The sequence below is a fragment of the Miscanthus floridulus genome, chromosome 4, assembly GCF_019320115.1.
Source record: "Miscanthus floridulus cultivar M001 chromosome 4, ASM1932011v1, whole genome shotgun sequence".
Classification (NCBI taxonomy): domain Eukaryota; kingdom Viridiplantae; phylum Streptophyta; class Magnoliopsida; order Poales; family Poaceae; genus Miscanthus; species Miscanthus floridulus.
Window position 1 is genome coordinate 62,932,209 of NC_089583.1, and position 5,936 is coordinate 62,938,144.

General features: G+C 41.0%; 1 non-coding gene across 1 annotated transcript; it reads right to left on the reverse strand.

Annotated features, from left to right (window-relative positions):
• Positions 1-398: 398 nt before the first annotated feature.
• Positions 399-505, reverse strand: LOC136553063 (small nucleolar RNA R71). Its single transcript, XR_010782968.1, has one exon. It is a non-coding gene; the product is annotated as a small nucleolar RNA R71 (small nucleolar RNA).
• Between the last annotated feature and the right edge of the window lie 5,431 nt (positions 506-5,936).

Here is a 5,936-nt window from a genome sequence, read left to right on the forward strand (position 1 = left end):
AGCCAGTTGTTCCCGTACCATCCTCTACTACCACTATGGCTAGGTCACTTCGCGACTACTCCACCCCCATTGTTGCCAACGTGCCCGTTTGGCCCACTATTAGCACGGGAGCTAGAAACTTTGAGCTTCGCACTAGCCTGATCAAGATGGTGCAGGCAAACCAATTTTGTGGTTTGCCTAGCGAGGACGCAAGTGCACACTTGTGGCACTTCCTTGAGCTGTGCGACACCATCGTCATCAAAGATGTCAGACCAGCTAGCATCAGGCTCCATCTATTTCCCTTCTCTCTCATGGGGAAGGCGAAGCAGTGGTTCTACAAGGACAAGGAAGCTATCAACACGTGGGACAAATGTTCCATTGTTTTTCTCATGAAGTTTTTCCCCATTGGCAAAACCAATGCCCTGAGGGGGAAAATTTTATATTTCTAGCAGACTTCAATAGAATCCATCCCCGAGGTGTAGGAGAGGCTACAGGATTACATCCAGACATGCCTTCACCATGGGATGGAGAATTGGCTCATCCTCTAGAACTTCTATGAGGGCTTACGCCCATGTTAAAGGGGCACGTAGATGCCGCTGCTGGAGGAGCGTTTCTTTCCCTCACCATCGATGGAGCCACGGCTCTCATCGAAAAGATGGTGGCAAATCAAAGCTGGGGGAAGAAAGAAAACAACAAAATGCATGCATACCATAAAGGAGGCAGATATGCCTACCACAAAAATGGACTTGTTATTGAAAAGACTGGATGAATGGGCCCACAAAAAAGAAGCCATGAAGGGCACCGTCTAGGCCATAGACTCGCAAATGACTTGCAAGGTTTGTGGAAATGTCAGACACTTGGGGAATGACTGCCCTAAGACATGTGAAGAAGCATCATAGATCAACAATGGGTTCCAACAGCAGAACAATAATGGGTGGAACAATCAATCCCGCCCGCAAGGAGGTAACAATAATTTCAACACAAATTTCAATTCCAATCAACCGTCCTTGAAGGACCTAGTTCTAGGTCAAGCTAAAATTAATGAAAATATCTCTAAAAAGTTGATGTTTAATGATAAAATGATTGAAAATATAAATTCTAAACTTGGAAATTTATCCTCCTCCATCAAAAATCAATTATGTTTTAATAATATGATCAAAACTCAAATTGCTCAAATAGCTGCTGCTATTCAGTCAACCATTCGGGGAAAATCTCGGGGCAACCCGAGATTCCCCAAAGTTTGTTCATGCAGCTTGCAAAGCAATAGAGGAGGAGAAGTCTTGTCGACGGACTATAAATGTCGACCCTTGCCGAAGGTAAATCGGTAGTTATCTTTTAAAAATTCAAAAAAATCAATTTTTCAAAATTCAAAATACACTTTTCAGAAAAAATAAAATAAAAATCATTTTTAATAGTATAAAGTTTTCTTCTATCATTTCTCATTTTTTAAAATATTTATGAAAATTTAAAATATAATAAAAGCTTTGTTGGAAAATCAATTTTGTGAGCAAAATTTTGAATCCGAAGGAAGCACCAACGGCTACATCTTCAAAATGGTCGTTGGGAGCTACAAGCCAATGGGGGGCAGCAGCGGGCCCACCTCCACCTGCCACCTCTAGCACTACTACTACTCTAATAGATCCTAGCCATTGCCCACTCCCCCTCTCGGGTGGTGCTCTGCTCTATAAATCTCAAGAGCTCAGGGTTGAGGTCCTCCTCACCCTCACACTCTCCATTTTTCACTCCCTCTCACTCTCTTTGCTTCACCACTTGCAAAATATTTTTCCACAAAGCTTGAGAGCATGGAAACTTTGCAAAAAATTCCTAGGCTCAAGACCACCAAGCCAAGCTAGTGTGTTGTTCAATTTATTTTCGCTAACGTAACCCCATTTTTTAGCTTGTTGTGTTGTTTTTGCCATGGGCCAGTTCGGTAGGAAGCTCGCCGGCGCTTTCAAGAAGGCCATGGGAGCGAGCTCAAGTCGCTCCTATGGAAGCTCAAGTGCAGGCTACACCAAACCTAAAGAGAGCCCGATGCATGAAGATGAAGAAACCAAGCCGACGGAAGAGCAAGAAGAGCAAGTGCAAGAGCAACCGATGTAGGACGGCGACAATGATCCACACCTTGATTTGGAGGGAGAATGGGAGATTCAAGAGTACAACCTCATCAAGAACCATGAGTTCGTCCACATGCCTGCATATGACCCTGACCTTCTCCAGAAGATAGGTATGGACATCAAATTCGCCACCATCTAGAAAGTCGTTGCATGGTAGAACGTTGCTCCCGTTGACGAGCAAGGTTCTCACCTCCTAACAATTCAGTTTTTATGCTCTGTGCAAGAAGTTGAGGGTGGGATTATTTTCTATCTTTTTGAGCAAGAATATTATCTTACATGGAGGAATCTCAGTTCTCACTTAGGCTTTAGTACAAAATGTTCAATTGACTTAGATCATGCTCTCAAAGGTTTTAATCGCCATGAATTTTGGAGAGTAATTTCAGGTCAAAACGTAGTTGGCAAGTTTCAACCTCAAAATATGAATATTCATCATCCTACTTTGAGGTTCATGCATCGATGGATTGCCATGACTTTGTTCACTACAAAAGATATTCGATTTGTTTACCATGTGGAAATGCAAATTCTTTATGCCATGCTTAAAAAGATTAAAATTGCTCCTATTAAAGAAAATTTTAAATATTGGTTAGAAACATTCAAGGCTTCTACATCTATATCTTGCACATCCCTTGTGACTTGTATTGCCATTAGTATTGGTGCATTGGATGGACAAGATGTGACATACATCTCTACTCCTAATGTTGTTGACCTTTCTTAACAATCGATATTAATGAGCACTACTTGATGTAAGAGCATTGTTGGTATTTATTAACTTGTCACTTGTTTAAATAGCCACCTAATGTTGTTGACCTTTCTTAACATCACTTTTGCTAAGTTGTCATCCCGAGCTGTGATGCTAGAAATGCTTGTTGATACTTTATGGCGTTACTTCTAGAATAACACTAAGAAGTACTTAAGTATTTTATTGTGACTACCATTGTAGCACTTCACCCAGGAGTATTCTAGGTATCGTTATTTATATTTTTACCACAGGGAAGGGCGGGCAGTTGGAATATATTGATAACTTATACACATGATGGAGAAATAAACCACAACCAATATTCTACTCACAACAGGGGTAAGTTAAGAGATAAATATGATAAGTAAAGATAAATGATAAAGGATCACTCAGAGTACTCCTTTCTATGGCATTAGCATTGCTAAGTAGAAATTAGAAGAATAATTCCTAAGTCATTCTTAATTACAAGTCAAAGCATACGTTGATTAGTGCAATTACACTTAGTAGTCATGGCTAAGATCAACTTCATATCTACACATAAGGGATATTACTAAGGAAGATCAAGAACAGAGCATGTCTTCCTTCGTAACTAGATCTGACTTGTCCTATATTCAGGGAGTGGACTACAAAGCACTCAATGGGAGTGTCACATCTGTGATCTACCACATGGCTTAGAATATAGGGTGCATCCATAGGTAAACAATGTATAAGCACCACGCTTAAAAAATGTCAATGACTCACCCTATGTACATTAGAGCGAGCGCTATACGAACTTATGCTTGAATAGAATGATAATCTAGCTATACTAAGCATATAATCAAAGTAAACGATGAACATGATAACTAGGAACATGAATAATATTAAGAATAATGTCGAAATCAATTGTAGAAAACATATGAATAATGAAAGATACAAAAGAGGATACAAGGGGCTATACCAAGCCACGCTCTTGACAAGATTAGGAATCCAAGCGAAGCTTGCCTCCCTTTAGATCTAGCCTAGCTAGCTACGCCCTAGAATATGGTGGAGCTCTGAGGATGATTAGGGTTTCTACCTTCTCAAATGACTTATGCCTGAGGGAGGAGGGTTGGGGCTGGTATATATAGGGCGGAGCATCAATTCTGAGCCCTTGGATCAAACTGGCCTAAATGAATGATGTAGATGCAAATCCTAAGGCAGTGGAGAACCGACATTGCAATAGAGAGGTAGATAGGTGGGCCAGGGGGCCAGTTGGCCCATAGGCTAGCCCCACCTAGCAGCCACCTGCCCTCTGCTTCGATGGTTTGCTTCCTGGAGTCTTCTAGAACCTTCTGGAGCTATTTTCATCTTGGATAAGTGCGATTAATTCTGACATTTGGGTCAACCTTGATGGTTTTCTAGATAAACCCTATTGAAAACATAGATTCACCAAAACTTGTGGAATTTGTTAGTTTAAACCCCTAAACCTATGTTGGTGATTACTTTCATGCCCTTATACAAGTTGTATTGATGGTTTATAATAGTTGTTAACTACTGTCAACAAACTCTCCCAAGCTTAACCTTTGCTCATCCCTGAGTAATGCTAAACTCAGTAATGGATCAGTAGTTTCTTCAATGTTTTCACTCCTCAAAAGTACACATGCGTTCAAACAAGAATTCTCCTCCGGATTAGAATAAACTGATCTAACTTTCAAACATACCCATGTTACCTTCAACCATGGGGCTCTTAGCCTTCACTTGGGCCTTGAGTAATTGAAAGACAGAATAATAAAGTCAAGCACTATGTCTTAAGTTCTTTTTTTTACCATTATCCTAGAGTTTTTATAGGTTTTCAAAATAAAACTTAGAGCTTTCATTGTATGACTCTCTCAAGTCTCTCAATATATGTGGTATTTGTGGATCCTCACCAAGGCAATAATGATGTTATGCCTTTTCTCTTCCTACAACTAAGGCTTATGTGGAGCTCATAGGAGTGGAAATAGCATGAAAGATCATACTTGTAATGCATGTATTGTAAAGTCAAACCTCAAATCCAAAGAGAGTTGAGTCATATAATCAAATCAAGATGTGCATGTGTATGGATGTATATGGTGGCTAACCTAATTCTACTATGCTCCTTGAAAACATATATCTCTTTCAAAACATGGAAATACTTTTGCAAGAAAACATGAGCTATCTTATTCATCTCTTTTTCTTTCTCTTTTTTAGGCAGGCATCTGAGTACCCATTGTTTTAGATATATCAGACACTTGTCCATTTTTTCTCAACTTTGTTTTTTTCATGAATAACTTTTGCATAGCCCTATGCTTCTTTTCTTTTGCAACAAAACTTTTGAGAGATAGTGTCGGGGTTATAACCCTAGGGTGTCTTAGGGCACCGATTAGTTAGCAGGCCACATGGCCTTCAATATGCTAGCTAGCGAAGGCCTAACTGACCGAGACCCAGCCGAGTTGAGCAAGCTAGATCAAACACTAGGGCCATGGTTGGCCCTGACCTCTTCACCCTACCTTTGCCACACGGCACACGAAAAGCGCACAACCTCACCCCCATCACAACCCCTAAAAGGGATGGGGAGAGGTCGAGCCCCGTTGAGTACACCTACTCTGGCAAGGGTAGACATGCCTCACTGACCCTATGAGTACTGAGTGTTGACGGTAGTTAACATTCATCATAAACCATCAATATAACTTGTATACATGGCTCAAATAGATCACCAATGTAGACTTAGCGGTTTAAACTAAAAATTTTCATGAGTTTTGGTGAATCTATGTTTCCAACAGGATTTAATCAGAAAACCACCAAGGAGGACCTATTCGTCAAAGGAAATTACGGAATTCCACCACATAAATAGCTTGGGAAGACGCTAGAAGACTCTAGGAGGCTCTCCACCAAAGCGGAGCCTATGCCCCTAACATGTGAGGCCGGGGGGGTTAGCCTATGGGCCCCACATGTCAACCCCCTATCGCTATGTCAGTTCTCTACCACCTTAAGGATTGCATCTCCACTGTTTATTTAAGTCGGTTTGATCCATGGGCTCAGGATTGACGCTCTGGCCTATATATACCTACCTGCACCCCCCTCTAGGGCATTGGCATTTGATCTTGAGAGGCTGAGAGCCAGAAACCCTA